The 17567-nt window shown below is 40.7% G+C and overlaps 1 pseudogene; it reads left to right on the top strand.

The window, feature by feature from the left end:
• Nucleotides 1-11227: 11227 nt before the first annotated feature.
• On the top strand, nt 11228-11666 carry LOC137764889 (coiled-coil domain-containing protein 117 pseudogene; annotated as a pseudogene).
• The last annotated feature ends 5901 nt before the right edge of the window (nt 11667-17567 follow it).

Genomic DNA, 17567 nt, shown 5'->3' with positions numbered 1-17567 from the left:
AGTTCACTCTGGGTCTTTGATTATGTTTAATAGCTTCGCTGACAGACAGTGAGTTATGATCTTTCTCTTCTCCTTTACAGTTTGTATTTACACCTCCTGGCGTTTGATAAAGGCAATGTAGCAGGCTCTGCCTATTGACAGTGATGACTCCTTTATTGTAATCAGTACAGCGGAAAAAATAAAACTTGGCACAATAGGGTGTAAAACCCCTTCCTTCTGCCATTTTAAATGTTAGTAGTTATGTGTGTAACCTTGTAGAAAGACTGCTTTGTGAAACAAAACGTCAGCATATCCAGTCATTTGATTTACATGAGAAATTTTGCTTTCTTTCTATCAGGTTCAGTTTAGCAAATGAAGTTAAGAAAAGAATTTTTTTTATCTTCTCTATTTGCAAGCCTTGGTGATGTAACCATTTATAAGCATGCCTATGTAATATTTAATGGGAGAAAATCAATGCTAATTCCCTCTCCAATCCAGTGAGGCTGAATTTGTCTAGCAGTAGGGAGTGACCAGAGTAAATGAACTGCAAACAGAACACCGACGAAGGAGTGGGATTGCTATTTCTGAATTCCTATTGGACTACAATAATTGTTAATAATGTATCTCAAGTTTGCCTCACTCTAGGATGCATTTTTTAAAGTAATTTCCTCTAGAAGTCTTTGAGTTGAGCTTTGCAGGTTTTCCCCCCACATATGCTAATATCTTTAGTCAGATGTCACTAATTTGAAATAGGTTTTGCCCCTTTGCGTGAAAATAACTTAGAATTCAACAAAGTAGGTATCTGGGTACCTGGGTTCTAGCCCCTCAGGTAGGAGTCTATTTAGGATCCAAACAGGGAGATGAAGTAATGGATGAGTATAAGGTGGAGTTTGGTAAACTTTTTCTGTAAAGGGTCAGATAGTAATTATTTTTGGCTTTGTGAGCTATGCAGTCTCTGTCGCAACTACTCAAGTCTGCCAATGTAGCGTGAAAACAGACATAAACAACACATAAATGAATGAGCAATGATCATGGTTGTGTTCAAATATAACTTTATTTAAAACAACAGGGAGCAGCATGGTTTTGGTCTGTGCACCATAGTTTGCTAATCCTGCTATGAGATATCAGCCCTCTAGGATCGTATTTTGGCACATTACTAAAAAACAGCGATCACATAGTTTTCTTTACATGTTCATGTAGAGAAAGTGTTGGGGTTCCTTTAGACACTGATGAGTTATTTAGAATGTGTCCTAACACCAGCAAACCCTTGCTCTAGGCTTGCAAGACCCAAGGCAACAAGTGCTTGAGTAAAGGGCAGGAAAGGACCAGATGAGACCTGGGCCGAAGAAGCAGTTATTCCCACCCAGCATGTTTTCCTGGTTATTAATAATGTGGGGTGGAATGCTTTGACGTGGGAGTAGAGGAGGGAGTCTGGTCATGCGAGAAGCTTGGACCAGGGACTATTCTTGCCAGTATGATCATTCCAATTCAGAATCCATCCAAGGCCTTAAGGAAGTAGGAGTTATCAAGATAATGGGGCCTTAGCCTAGCAGACAATTCAGAGAAGAGAGTCAATCCCAGTAGGGAGAGTAGACTACTTGGTAGGCACCATGTTGGACTGGTAGAAGGTATCTTTGTTGGGGGAGCTGATAGAGGTGAAGACGTGGGAGGAAGCAAGGAGTGGTTGATGAGATGTTCAGAAAGTGGAAACTTGTGTTTTCAGCAGCCAACTTAGACACCCAAGTTTTTCTCGGACACCTAATTCCCGGAATATCACAAGATTTAATTAAGGCACCGCTGGAGTGTGTGACTGAGCTTCTGACCCACAGGATGGGTAGATGTCTGCAGATACTACAGCAAAGGCTGGGAAAGACCCAGGAACTAGGCAGCAGCTGACAGTATTAGGGTTGTATGTATTGTGCTCACATAGGACAAAAGCTACGAGGGCCAGAACTGAACTCTTTCTTTACAAACTTTGATTTATACCTCTGTGGGAAAATCAGACACTATGCCTAACACTGCATTGTTTTATGAGAGTCTGAGCTACTGAAAGTCATATTGTCTAACCCCTTTTTTGTGATGCATAAAGAACTTTTACATTGTAAAAAGACTTTTAAAGATGCAGTGAGAATTTAACTTGAATATGGAAGCATTTTCAAGATGAAAAGCGGAAACAAAGAACAGCATAATAGGTATTATGTTCAGTAGACATTTCAAGATGAGTAATTATTGTATTGTAGGCATTTTTTTAAATACAGAGAACAATGCTTTTAACCTTTATGTGTAGATTTAAACACTCATAAAACATTTCTACTTTTTATGACAAAAATTTCAGTGTACTAATGTACTTACAAATGAAAGTAAAGAAGAATGCCTGATGTTAATTGTATAAACGTAAAGTAAATATATAAAGCACATTGCTTTTATAGCCATGAGGAGACCCGTGTATACCATTTGGGTAGGTTTATTCTAAATTTCCCATAAAGCAATATTCTATTTGTTCTTTAATAAAGTGCAGGCTTTGCCATCAGTGGAAAATAATAACCACCGTTTAATTTCGCAATTAGTGGCTTCTCTCTAGATAAGATTTGCCTGAGAGGAAAAGTGCGCTCCAGTTCTGAGAAATTAACATCTCCGAGGTGAACAAAGCTCTAAAAAGAAAATCAAACAAACCTCATCTCAGAACCTCACAAGAGTTGGAAACAACAGGCCTGATACCTCAGTCCCACAGCTCTTTGCCAACCACGTTTGGGGAATTGCTCTGACTAACAGAAGTAGAGAAGCTGAATTTGAGATAAACAGAAGTGAGATGCTTCCTAAGTGAGCCAGGAGAGATGAGATAGCTAAATGCAAGCAGCACCGACTATACTCTGCACCGTTGATTCCCGGGATAAATCTACATGTGAAAAGTGGGGGCTGGATTGGAGCCATGTTAGAAAATCTACCTACCGGTGGCTCCAAGGCTGATTCTGGAAAAGAACCTTATGCCAGGCAGCCCACCGGCATCAGTGGAGGTCCTACTGCATGCAGAGCATTAGGTAGAGGGGCCATTTCATGGAACCTGAGAACCCAAATGCAACTAGATACTTGAGTTTGAAACTTAAGAATGTGAGTAACACTATTTTTTAAAATTTAATTTAATATTATTTTATTTTATTTTATCTTGAAGTTGATTCATTTATTGAGTACCCACGATATGGCCAGTTATGTAATGAAATTTACATTCTCATAAAAAAGACAGAGTAGCACTCATTTTAAGTAAGGAAAAACAAAATAGGAAAACTATTTTGTGATAGCAAAGGAAAAAAAAAAATAGGAAAACTATTTGTGATAGCAAAGGCCACTCACACTTGTCCAGCCTTGAGGGATACCCAGAGCCATGACCCTCTGCAGAAACATCTGATGAGCCCCAAGTCCTTCACTGTGCTCCAGCTGTTGGTCTAAAGCCATGTGAGGCTAAGAGAGTCACTGCCAGCAGGGGAAACCCAACCACACAATCTGCTGTCCGTAAGCCACTCACGTAACCTCCCATTTTCCATGCAGAGAGTTGAGTTCAGACACCAAAAATGGTCTCGTGAAGCTTTTTTCATTTCCAGGAGCGCCTGTGTCTCTACAGAGCCAGCTCTCCTGAGGAGGTTCTGAAATGCAGTCTGTCCCCACGGTCTCCCTCTGCCCTTCCCAGGAAAATGTGGAAAAGTTCCTTACTCACCAAGTGGTTTGCCTTGATGCCAAACAACTCACTTGGTAATTGGTTCAATTGTAATAAATTAGCTTAGCAATGATTTTGGAAGAGTTGTAGCTCCATATTGCAGACCTTCTTCACTCAAACTGCTTCCCACAGACCCACCGGGGGCTCTTAGAGAAGATGAACTCTTCTGGTTGCTAATCTGAGGGGAAAATCTAGCAGATCGCGTTTACTTAGCCTCTCCGTTCAATTTGCCTGTGATAAACTGGGCTCTGCTAGATTTGTGCCTGTTTTATACAATAGGGATAATGGAAATAAAATGAATACTTCAGAACAGAGGCAATAAAGTATTATTATGGCTAATGAAGGAATGATTTGTTTTGAATGTCAATTGCTTAGAGGCAAGGATTTTGTAAAAATCAAATAATAAATGGTCACCATATCAGCAATATAAATATTCCCTTATTGATCTTACATGGAAATCAGATTTCAGAGAGAAAAATGCCCAACACACTTCAGAACAGATTCTAGAGCAAGTATCTGTGATGAATTATCAAGTTCCTAACTTGCTTGCATTACGTTTTTAGAAGCACCCTGATATTTTGATTTATAACTGTTCTTACATAGATTTCTAGATTCTATAGGTTACTAAAATTGAAGTGAAAGTTTCATGAGTCGAAACAATCACAATAAGGCATTATATAATGCAGTAGTTCTCTTAAGCTTGCACTAGACATACCTGGAGAGTTTATTTAAAAGACAGATTCCCAGGACATATCCTCCAGAGACTTTGAGTCAGAAGATCAAGTAGGACCTAGGAATCAGCAGTCACACTAAACAGCCAGCGTGTTTCTCTGCTTGTGGCCCTTGATCGTATTTTGAGAAAAACTGCAATAGAGTACATCCTGCTTTTGAATCAGGTTTCACAGGACACCCATAAGAAAGAGGACAGAAAGTTAAGAGGCTTAAGATAGCTGAAATCGAGCTGAGATCAAGCCTCTGGTTCAGAGTAGAGTGCCAAAAGGGAGGAAAAAGATTAAAAGGAATTTTTATAGACGGGCCACTCACCTTGCTCCCCTTTTCCTGATCCACACCAAGTCTGCATCTTACAAGAGAACCCAGAATTAATCCCTGCACAGTGCCTAATGCACCCACTGAGTTCAGTAAGCCCTGCCTCTCTGGAATAAAGGCGGGTTTTAGTAAGGAACATTGCAGTTACAAAGACTAGGGCTACTCAATACAAAAAAAAAAAAGGTAAAAATGTCAATGCTGGAAAAGTACTGCCGGCCCTACTAATTATTTTAAAACATCTGGATAGCATAGTTAGTCTACAGTTCATCCAGATGTTTCAGCTTTGTGTACAGAGCCATGCTATGCATTCCAGCCGTCTGTTTTGACATGCATTTCCATGCGTGAACAGTCAGTGTCTGATGAGTATATTGTGGGGTGGAGGGGGAAGAGACAGCCTGAGGCCGTGCACACACAGTCCGCAGTTTCAAACAGTTCTGTGCCAAAGATTGGTTTATTAGATGTTCAGTATTCAGAGCGTGGTTTCCTCTGGAAACCATGTTTCACACAGTGGTTAACTACTCAAGCCAGTCCACGGAAGCCTCTTTAATCCATAACATAGCTAAAGTAGGGAATGGATAAAATTACCCAGTTGAGTTGTAGAAGTTGGATGTTCCCATGAAGCCCTCTGGAAGAGGAGTGGGAGAGGAAGAATTTTTTCTCTTTCCTGGAGTCAAGGATGAGCCTGGGCTACAAAACGTACTGCCTCCCTCCCCAACACTCAGGCAAAACTCACATTCTTAAATGCAGTTTGTCTGAAATAAATGGGATAAAAAGAAATTTGGACAAATTTGATTGACCGATAGCCCCCTAACTTTCGAGGAGATATTTGTCTTTTAAAAGAGACTGTGTATTTTTTATTGAATTTCTAATTGTTGAAATGGCAGGCAGTGTAGCATATTAGCTTGCATGAAAATAAAAGAGAAATACTCAGATTCTTTTGGAGAAAGGGAGATTATAGGCAGGTTGTACTTGCCTAGGAATCCTTTTCTAGTCTGTTCCCCAGGATGCTGATTTATTTATGCCAACATTTTCTATTTCTTGGCTTCCAAATATTCATATGTTCCAAATGCTATACAGTGTGTTTTGAAATAGCCAATATGGAGGCAATTAGGCCACCCCACTGTGTGTGTGTGGTGGGCAGGGTTTGGGTAGAGGCAAAAGGGACAAGCATTTGAATCTATGGATCATTTCTGAGGTGAGTTCTGCCACCACTAAAAAATATATTGGTCTATGTAGACAAATACCTGTGTTGATTGTATATAAATATACTGAGTGTTGATGGTGAATCATGTTAATTAACACAGACCAACACTTCTTAGTGATATGCTACGATCAGTACTGTTCTATTATGATATTCATCTCTAATTAATTTTGGCTCAGCAGGCTAAAGCTGCAGACTCTGGCTACTCAGGGGATGGCATTTGAAATATGCATTGCTTTACTTGTGGACTAAACTAGTGAATAGCTAATCTTGGGCAGCGGAAGAAATTATTTCATATCACTGCTCTCTGCTGATGTGTTTCCACCAGAGAACCTCTGCAAAGATGGAAAGGAAAAAAAAAAATCACTACAAGAGAATTCCAGAGGTGGGAAGAGAAAGAAACCATGTAGATATCCAAGAAAATCTTGGTGCTTGAGTAGAAATCAGCCGGAAGGACTGACCAATTTACTGGCATTATTGCAGAAGCTGGACACTTATTGTTTTCACTCCATTCTCTTTGTAAGAGAGTATAATCCTTCCTTCAGATGTTTGGGAAGCAGTGTATTGGGGCAATAAATACAGGGACTTCTCAAGTCCAAAAGAGTGGGTTCAAATCCCATGTCTTCACCACTAACCGGCCATGTTGTTTGGGTCAAGTTACTTATTTTCCTAAGTATCCCTCTCCTCATCTGCAGTGTCAGACTAATAATATTGTTGTTCACTATCTCAGAGGAAGTGGTAAAGAAGAAGACATGGCTTCAAGGGGCCTGACACTCCATAAGCATTCACAAAATGTGAGCCGTTATCAGGTTGAGGGACATATTTGCGTTCGTGGCCGTTCAGTTCAGTGTAATAATGGGCTGTGTGTAATAGCATCCTAGTGTACCCATCCAGACAACATAGGCCAACTCTGCAACCCCCATGACCTCAGGAGACTAGAGCAGCAAGATCCACTATTTCTCAGAGCTGCCCTTCAGCGACCTCAAATTTCTGATTATATAGGTAGCTAGGTCACAGGCTAGAAAAGAATGACCAGTTAAGTTTCGGGAAGGATGTGGCCTTCTCCATCATAATCTTAGGACTGGACTGATTGCAATCTGAAAAAAAAGAGAGGGGTCCCCTTGCTTACCCAGGCCTGGAACATACCAAGGTCAGCCTGTGGTTGACTTGATTTGATTCCCTATTCACTTTGTAACTGTGGGGCAGGTCCAGCACCGGGATATCCAGGGTGCATGTTATAAAGCCAGCTTGTAATTCAGGCTGTGATTTCAGTCCCCTCAGATGAAGGGGAGGAGCAAATGCCCCAGCTCAGGCTTGAAGAAGTCATGGCAGGTTCCCTCTTCATGATGCAGTGCCGTAACTCATCTGCTATTTGTCCCTCACCCTAATGAACACCAAACTCACTCAGAATATACTAAGAGAGAGTTTTTATTAAAGATAATATTAATAAAAAGGTTAGGCTCTCTTTCAGCACTGCAGGCAATTACTAAAGTATATAAATTCAAATAGGAACAGAATTATAATGGGTTTTTGCTTTCTTCGTCTTCCCAGTTGCCACCCTTTCCCTTCCTCTTCTTTCCCTCCGTTCCCAGCTGTGTCAAATAGGCCTGTAATGAGAGCGATGTCCCAGGAGCCCCTTTTAGAGAGCCCTTTGATGTATAGTCCAGTCCATCCAAGCATATCTAGTCTTGGATTATAATCACCTGTGAACATCTCTATCTGCCTCATTAGATCATAGCTCCTTAAAGATTGGGATCGTGGGTTTTCATCATTTTTTTTTTAGCCTGGGCCCTACCCCTCCCTGCCCCAGCAGCTGGTTCTGAGACATTCTGAGATGATCTCAGTGATAGGGATACAAAGGAAGGAAGGAAGCTGGGGAGGTGGGCTCAGCAGCCTGCAGCCTGGTGCCCCCTGGAGAGCAGGCTCATTGTTGGGGACACACCAGCAGCTCTGGTGAGCCAAGCCGTGACTCCAGTCCCCTGGTTGCCTTTGCTGCCTCTGTTCCAACACTGCTCTGCCCTCTCCCCAGACTCCAGCTCCATCAGGACTTCTGTCATCTCCTGACCTCTGTATAGTGGATTTCTTTCTGTGTGTCTCTTGGTATTAGTGCCTTCTTTGTGTGTCTCACATCTAACCTCTTCGGGAGAGGATTGGATTCTTTTCATTATTACGCAGCTCTCACGGCAACTTATCTCAGATGCCACAGGCCGGTCTAAAGATTCCCCGGCCCAGATCTCTGACCCAGGCAGCTGCGGTCCAGGAGGACTGTGTTACCTGAGACAAACATGTCCACCTGGGCCCAGTGCACTTGTGGGTACTCTGTACAGAGAGAAGCGTTAGGTGTGGTGGGTTCTCAGCCTTGCAGCACCTTTCCTCCAGAAAAGAAGCCCTCCAAAAATGCTTCCTGAATGGCCAGCTGGCTCTGGGGGCTGGGCCTTTGCTTTAGGCAGAGCAAATAATAGCTTTTTTGAAAAGATGAGCGCAAGCCTGAATATAATTGCTAAATTCCAACATTGTGCAAGACACAAAGGAGAGAACGATTGACTAAAATGTTGTCCCTATTCTCAAGGCGCCAGCAGACTAGTAGCAAAAGACAGATATGTAAGCCACTAAGAGCAGCAGCAGACGACCATGGCTAAGAGTACGGGCTTTGGATATCAGTTCAAATCATAGGTCGTCTATTTACTAGCTGAGTGACCTTAACTTTTCTGGGTTTCAGTTTCCTCAGTTTCCTCATTTATAAAGTACAGCCTTGTACTGGGAATATACAGGGAGGGAAGAACTCCCAGCACACAGCCTAGTGCTTTGTGTAAAACTGGAATGTGAGGATAGTATTACTTACTTGCATGAGGTTATGATACATAAATTTGTACGTAAATCACTTAGCTTGGCACACAGGGAAATCTTACTGAAAGATAGCCATCTATTTTTCTAATGCAATGTGAAATGTGAAAATGGAAGTATCCATAAAGTATCACGGAAAGGAAAAAAGGAGAAAATGGAGGTCAAAGAAGCCCCTGCTGAGAGCTGGTTGTTTGGAGCAAGCCAGTAATTGGCAGGGTCAAGGCTGAGCCCCAGAGCACAGTGGTGGTTTTTTTCCACTGTGCTATCCTGAGCTGCTGGCTTTTCTCTCCAACCTGACAGAAAGCAAGAAGCAACCACGTGGGGGGAAACTGAGGCATGCCAGCATACTCAGGACAATGGCAGCCCCATCTGTAATAAGCTACTCTGTTATCCTGCAAAATGCATATCCTATTATAATGGGAGAGCTCAAAATGTCTAGAGATTTGCATTGATTTTCTGTCCATCTAGGGCTATTAGGGTGTTATTACAGCTGAGGCACCATTTTGAGGGTTTGTTTACTTAAGTTGAACCGCTCCTGGGAAAGCACAGTATGAAAACTACCTGACTGTGCTCTTGGATTTATTTAGCTCAACTTTTTCTCTCATCACTGGAGTCTGAACCCAAGTACTAGTTTGAAAGTCTGATTAATAGCCAAGAAGGTCATTAGAGAAGGACTTGAGAGTTCATTGAAGGATACAGCCATACTTAGTTTATGTCACATGAAAAATTAAACACAAAAGTAATAGCCACAAAGATTTGTTTTTGCTATGTGATAGTCTTAGACCAGAGTGGGGAGACTTATACTTGTTTAAGCTTCTGATGAAAGTAAAAGATCCCCTTTCATAATAAATGAAGATAACTATTTTTGGGCTAGAGGTCACAATTTATAATATTAACATGCCTGGCATTATGATGACAGTGGCACTTTTGTGAGTCACTGAGAGGATACGGACCCTGGGTATAGGAACGAGAATTGTGATGAATGCAGGAAGCTGGCTAACACAGCAGCACTTGTCCTCTGCAATCATCAGGCCAACCTGCTACCTGCAACATGATGAACAACGAGGTAATCAGGACGTTGCTGTGCATTAACAGGACAAGAAGCTCCTGCTAAAAATCAGGCCCACACCACCACAGTCACCCTTTTTTTCTGAGATTAAAATGAAATTCTGAATTTTTTTTGAGTTCTTGTCATCTTCCTTTTCAGACATTTGGAAATTATCTTCTACTAGCAGATTAATTTTACCTTATAAATGTATTAAGCCTATTATAAGTAAGCCTATCTAAAGAATAGCAGTTGACACTTGTGCCTTTGGCTTCTCCAGTAGTTTCTTAAGCTACCTAATAAGTATAACTCTTATTTCTTATCATCTGTAAATTGGGATGCTTAATAAATTCCATATGATGATCATTTAACATTCTACAAAAGGAAAAAAAAAAGGGGACAAAGATGTCACCGTTGTCTTTGGCATTCATGATACAGTGTCTTTAACTGTATAAACGCTGTCTAAAGAGTTCGTTCCATGCACTGGAGACAGGACTTAGGGTGCACATATTTGAACCTGGTGTGCAGCAGGGTGCTTTATAATTCAATATTATGTGTGCCTATCTGACCTTGAGTTCCCTGAGAACAGCCTCGGGTTGGTGGTGCATTCCTCAGCAACATTGTTCCAAGGCTCTAGATAACTTTTCCAAATGAAAAAGTAATAGAAAATAACGTAAAATAGTAAAACAGGGGTCATCTAGTGAGCGTTTAGCCTGTTTTCAGCACCCTCTCTGTAATAAAAAAAAAAAAGTTCCAGTTAAAAGTTCAGTAGCAGTTTTCTCTTCTGCAGCAAAAGATAGATTTTCAAACGGTGCTTCTGGATTGATACAAAGCACCATTTCCCTCAGAACATTGTTGCTACTGTGATTATCAGGTCCTCCTGCCTTGCGGAAGCAGCATATGTAAATTTAAAAAGGAGCACATTTATCAAACTTAGAAATACAGTGACAGGCTGAAGGTGTGTTGCTAGGAAGAATGCATTTCAGGGGGGCCGCGGGCGCAGCCTCCTCGTCTCCCCGGCAGCCACGGCGGCGCTCTGCTGGCTCTTCAGCGGCCTCCCCGCTGGGCGGCGGCTCGGACTTCCCGCAGCCGCCGCCGGCTTTCCTAGGCCGGGCCTTCCCGCTGGGGCCGGACGCGCCGGGCTGGCCCCGCAGTCGGGGCCCCAAGCAGCCCGGGCGGGAGCGCGGCGCGCCGATGTGTTTCAGTTCACCGTAGAAAGAAACACAAGCGAGAGGAGGAGGAGGATTGTCCAGGAAGAAGGAAAAGGCCAACTGAAGCAGAGCTCTGTGCTGGTCCTAATGACTGGATTCTTTGTGCACATCAGGATATAGAGGGTCGTGGAGTAAATCCGTGCACTAATGGCCTTTCTGCACCTGGCATGTTAGTTATTATTTGTGAAGAGATGAATCAGACCCCAGGAGAACCACAGTGTGAAGGTGCCCGAAGGAGGCTTCAGGAAATTGAGGACAGAATAACTGATGAAGATGAAGTTGAAACTGACAGAAATATTAACCGTCTTCCCAGCCTTGTCCTTCCTGATACCGTGAAAATAGGTTTGAAGAGGGAATTTGATGAAGTCTTTACAAAGAAAACGATTGAGTCCGTGAGCCGTCCTTCAGGGAGCTTGTGCTCTGGAAGCCTCTCCCTGAACTCCTTTCTGATAAGCCAAAGCCGTCATCTAATGCTAAGAACTACACAGGAGAGAGCCAAACTAAGCCTGCAGTTGCTGGCACTGCCTTCCCTCAAAGAACTGAACTGTTCTTAGAACCTCGCAGACAGGGTTGCCTGTTCACAATAGTTTGGAGACAGCTGCTTGCACAGAAGAAGAGATGGAAGTCTAGAAGCCAGTTTCTACGCTAAAGTTGTCAAATTTAGAAGGCTTATGTGTTCAGTCCTGAGCCTGCTTGTACAGTATAGGGACTTTATCTGACAAGTCTTGTGCGGACTGAAAATGCAACAAAAAATACAAAGAAAAGGTTTTTCCTTCGAGGCTTTTTTGCCCTGTGCTTCTGTTGCTCCTTGGTTTCCCTTCCATAATCGATAAGCCCAGCTATTCAGTAATGTTTACAGCTTAATTAACTTTGAGTGATAGTTTAAAAGATTGTGAGGTAAACCATGTGCGAATGGGCTCTGGGAGAAGCATCCCTCAGGTAATCCTGGGACAGTGCTGTATCAGCTAAGCCCAGCATATAAGTTCTGTAGTTAAAAAAAAAGTTGTGCCTATATAAGCAAGTTGAGTTGTTTAATGTTAATTTAGAAAACAGTGACTGAATAATTAGCTGAGCACATATGGCCAAGTGACATTGAGATTTACTGAGATAGCCAACTTGCCTGTTGTTTCAACTATTGTGCAGTAAGCCTGAAAGTTAGTAGAGAATACCTTCCTGCTAGCAGGAAATCTTCATCTTGAGGACCTTACCCAGGCTCAAGGTGTCCTCTGAGGGTAACCAGGATTGAAGTTCTTTATTTCTCAGGAAGAGCTCTTCTGCGTGGCAAGGACTCGGTAGTACAAAGTAAAATGACAGTTCCTTTAGTGCTACAGAATATCCACTATAACTTATTAAATGAGTGTAATATTAGCCCTTTTATCAGACAACGGGAGACCACCCCAGTTCCTTCTGTTTTGCTTTCTGGGTTTCTTTTGCCTTTGTAGGAATCAGACTCCTTGTGTAGAAAACATAGTTTGTGCCAAGCAGAGGTGACTTTAGGCGGCAGCTCCCAGGCAATTTTGAAACCCATGCCGAAGTCCCTCCCCTTGTTACAGATGGCATAGAAGTCACAAGTCTGTTAACTGGACTCTTTCTTCTCCTGCCTGTTGTTCCTGCTTTCTCTATTTCTGTCTGGATAGTCAGGAAAAGATTTGATGTTTAATATTTAAACAAAATAATGTCTGCACAGTAAAATTATTCAAACTTCAAACCAGTATTGAAACCAGTTGGAAACCAGCTAATAGTTTCTTAATCTCAGATTTAGAGATGAATGTAAACTGTATTCTGCTGAAATGTGCAAGTGTTTGATTCATGCCGTTTAAAAAACTCCTGCCCCTAGGTCCTTGTTAATGGGACCAACTTGTAAAGTTTGTAGCCTTAAAGAAATCTCCACTCTAAAATGTTTATTCTGCTACAGCTCAAAAGCATGAAGTGACTGCCTGGAATTTGGCGTTAATCCCAGTGGTCAGGTGAAGGAGAGGTGACAGCTCTCCAAAGAGGGACCCAAACACACTAACACTGTCTTCTATAGAGATTGTTGGGCAGGCCTGGGATCCAGGTCAGTGAACAGGAGGAAGGAAGAGCTCTGAAACAAGGCTCTGAAACCACGGGTATATGTAGGAGAGAACTAACAAGATTCTGTTAATTAAGAGCTAAGCAGAACTTGTTTCACGAGTCCTTTTATCTGACATGATCCTTACTTCTGCAGGAAACATGAATGCTCAATGCTCCTTTTTAAACTTTATCTTGCATATGTTTGTACAAAAATTGTCTTCTTCATCCTTGTGGTGCTTATTCACCTGAGATGTCGCCCCAGTCCCCATGCCTCTGCTTTGTTTTTCTTTTGTAGAGGAAGGCTTTTGCTTTTGCCGTAAGGTTTCCCTAGGGAATTAACAGGTCTTGTCATTTGTACAGCTTTTGCCTCATGGATCAAACAGTGGCTTACTATGCTAACATGTGAAAAGAAAAAATTATCTAAAGTAGGTGAGCTTTAATGAACAAATGTGTATTTTCTCTGAGTTTGATGAAGGTGTGTGTGGTTTTTTTTTGTTTTTTAAATTATTATGAAGAAAGTTTAAGTCCAGTTCTCACAGATATTAATCAAATAAAAATTGCTACTCATTCTTGAAAAGGTGCAAATGTAAAATTTTAAAAATAAGTGGAGTGGAAGCTAGAACCATGAGAAAAATGTTTACCAGCAGGTTCATTAATTATTTTGGATCTGGAACTTGGTTTTCTTTTTTAATAGTAATAAGAATGGTGGAGTACTAGGAAAGTTATGGAAGATGCTGTTTTACTTTAAAATGAGAATCTGGTGTTTCTGTATTGTATTGTTTTCAATAAAATTTCTTAAGTGTTTTGGGGAAAAAAAGAATGCATTTCAAGTCAGTGGATTCACAACATTTACCTTTTCTCTGTGTATGTATTTATTTAATTTTACCCATTCTTATGGTGTTGTTTTGTGATACTATAAATCAAGGTGTTTTTTCCATCGTCCACCAGATGTTTAAGGGGAAGTAGAAGCAACAGAAAGGAGAGGTGTTTGAAAGAGATCTTGTATGGTTACCCAAGGCAGTGAACCAGTACTTCATAGATTTGTAACGAGCCAAGGCAAGCGAAACCCCTGCTATTTCACAAGCATCCTTCTGGTTCCTTTTTCAGAGGTTCAAGTCTTTTCGAAGCAGTGAAGATCAACATCTGGAAATAAAGATAAGAAATTGATTCACCCACCTTCACAGGTTCAAAAGTCTCTGACTCCTACACATGCATTCAACCAAGACATTTAATCTACAGGTATTTAAGAATGGGGTCAGATCTCATGGTCCCTCATGTCTGTTAAATATCCAAGTTCTAAACAGGCTGCATCTTGTCCGTTGATGCCTCCCCACCCCAATGTCTAGCACATACTAGGTACACAATACATGTTAGTTGAATCAACTTGGAATTTTGAGGGAGTGAGGAAGTCCAGATTTAAAAGGAAAATTATCAGCATTTGTTGTTTGTAGATTTTCTGATGATGGCTATTCTAACTGGTGTGAGGCGATACCTCATTGTAGTTTTGATTTGCATTTCTCTAATTACTGATGTTGAGCAGCTGTACATGTGCTTCTTGGCCATCTGTATGTCATCTTTGGAGAAATCTCTATTTAGGTCTTCTGCCCATTTTCTTTTTTTTTTTTAATTTATTATTTATACAGCAGGTTCTTATTAATTAGTTATCTATTTTATACATATTAGTGTAATCCCAATCTCCCAATTCATCTCACTACCATCCCCCACTTCCAAATTTGGTGCCCATACATTTGTTCTCTACATCTGGGTCTCTCTTGGTTCATATGTACCATTTTTCTAGATTCCACATATATGCATTAATATACAATATTTGTTTTCTCTTTCTGACTTACTTCACTCTGTATGACAGTCTCTAGGTCCATCCATATCTCTACAAATGACCCAGTTTCATTCCTTTTTATGGCTGAGTAATATTCCATCGTATATATGTACCACAACTTCTTTATCCATTTGTCTGTCGGTGGGCATTTAGGTTGCTTCCATGCATGACCTCGCTATTGTAAATAGTGCTGCAGTGAACATTGGGGTGCATGTGTCTTTTTGAATTACAGTTTTCTCTGGGTATATGCCCAGTAGTGGGATTGCTGGGTCATATGGTAATTCTATTTTTAGTTTTTTAACGGAACCTCCATATTGTTCTCCATAGTGGCTGTATAAATTCACATTCCGGCCAACAGTGCAAGAGGGTTCCCTTTTCTCCACACCCTCTCCACCATTTGTTGTTTGTAGATTTTCTGATGATGCCCATTCTAACTGGTGTGAGGTGATACCTCATTGTAGTTTTGATTTGCATTTCTCTAATAATTAGTGATGTTGAGCATCTTTTCATGTGCTTCGTGGCCATCTGTATGTCTTCTTTGGAGAAATGTCTATTTAGGTCTTCTGCCCATTTTTGGATTGGGTTGTTTGTTTCTTTAATATTAAGCTGAATGAGCTATTTATATATTTTGGAGATTAATCCTTTGTCCGTTGATTCGTTTGCAAATATTTTCTGCCATTCTGAGGGTTGTCTTTTCGTCTTGTTTATGGTTTCCTTTGCTGTGCAAAAGCTTTGAAGTTTCATTAGGTCCCATTTGTTTATTTTTGTGTTTATTTCCATTACTCTAGGAGGTGGATCAAAAAAGATCTTGCTGTGATTTATGTCAAAGAGCGTTCTTCCTGTGTTTTCCTCTAAGAGTTTTATAGTGTCTGGTCTTACATTTAGGTCTCTAATCCATTTTGAGTTTATTTTTGTGTATGGTGTTAGGGAGTATTCTAATTTCATTCTTTTACATGTAGCTGTCCAGTTTTCCCAGCACCACTTATTGAAGAGACTGTCTTTTCTCCATTGTATATCTTTGCCTCCTTTGTCATAGATTAGTTGACCATAGGTGCGTGGGTTTATCTCTGGGTTTTCTATCTTGTTCCATTGATCTATGTTACTGTTTTTGTGCCAGTACCATATTGTCTTGACTACTGGAGCTTTGTAGTATAGTCTGAAGTCAGGGAGTCTGATTCCTCCAGCTCCGTGTTTTTCCCTCAAGACTGCTTTGGCTATTCGGGGTCTTTTGTGTCTCCATTCAAATTTTAAGATGATTTGTTCTAGTTCCGAAAAAAATGCCATTGGTAATTTGATAGGGATTGCATTGAATCTGTAGATTGCTTTGGGTAGTATAGTCATTTTCACATTATTGATTCTTCCAATCCAAGAACATGGTATATCTCTCCATCTGTTGGTATCATCTTTAATTTCTTTCATCAGTGTCTTATAGTTTTCTGCATACAGGTCTTTTGTCTCCCTAGGTAGGTTTATTCCTAGGTATTTTATTCTTTTTGTTGCAATGGTAAATGGGAGTGTTTCCATAATTTCTCTTTCAGATTTTTCATCATTGGTGTATAGGAATGCAAGAGATTTCTGTGCATTAATTTTGTATCCTGCAACTTTACCAAATTCATTGATTAGCTCTAGTAGTTTTCTGGTGGCAGTTTTAGGATTCTCTATGTATAGTATCATGTCATCTGCAAACAGTGACAGTTTTACTTCTTCTTTTCCAATTTGTATTCCTTTTATTTCCTTTTCTTCTCTGATTTCCGTGGCTAGGACTTCCAAAACTATGTTGAATAATAGTGGTGAGAGTGGACATCCTTGTCTCGTTCCTGATCTTAGAGGAAATGCTTTCAGTTTTTCACCGCTGAGAATGATGTTTGCTGTGGGCTTGTCGTATATGGCGTTTATTATGTTGAGGTAGGTTCCCTCTATGCCCACTTTCTGGAGAGTTTTTATCATAAATGGGTGTTGAATTTTGTCAAAAGCTTTTTCTGCATCTATTGAGATGATCATATGGTTTTTATTCTTCAATTTGTTAATATTGTGTATCACATTGATTGATTTGCATATACTGAAGAATCCTTGCATCCCTGGGAAAAATCCCACTTGATCGTGGTGTATGATCCTTTTAATGTGTTCTTGGATTCTGTTTGCTAGTACTTTGTTGAGGATTTTTACATCTATATTCATTAGTGATATTGGTCTGTAATTTTCTTTTTTTGTACCATCTTTGTCTGGTTTTGGTATCAGGGTGATGGTGGCCTCATAGAATGAGTTTGGGAGTGTCCCTTCCTCTGCAATTTTTTGGAAGAGTTTGAGAAGGATGGGTGTTAGCTCTTCTCTAAATGTTTGATAGAATTCACCTGTGAAGCCATCTGGTCCTGGACTTCTGTTTGTTGGAAGATTTTTAATCACAGTTTCAATTTCATTACTTGTGATTGGTCTGTTCATATTTTCTGTTTCTTTCTGGTTCAGTCTTGGAAGGTTATACCTTTCTAAGAATCTGTCCATTTCTTCCAGGTTGTCCATTTTATTGGCATAGAGTTGCTTGTAGTAGTCTCTTAGGATGCTTTGTATTTCTGCGGTGTCTGTTGTAACTTCTCCTTTTTCATTTCTGATTTTATTGATTTGAGTCCTCTCCCTCTTTTTCTTGA

The sequence above is a fragment of the Eschrichtius robustus genome, chromosome 5 (assembly GCF_028021215.1).
Source record: "Eschrichtius robustus isolate mEscRob2 chromosome 5, mEscRob2.pri, whole genome shotgun sequence".
Lineage (NCBI taxonomy): Eukaryota > Metazoa > Chordata > Mammalia > Artiodactyla > Eschrichtiidae > Eschrichtius > Eschrichtius robustus.
This window is presented reverse-complemented; position numbering and strand designations above follow the sequence as displayed.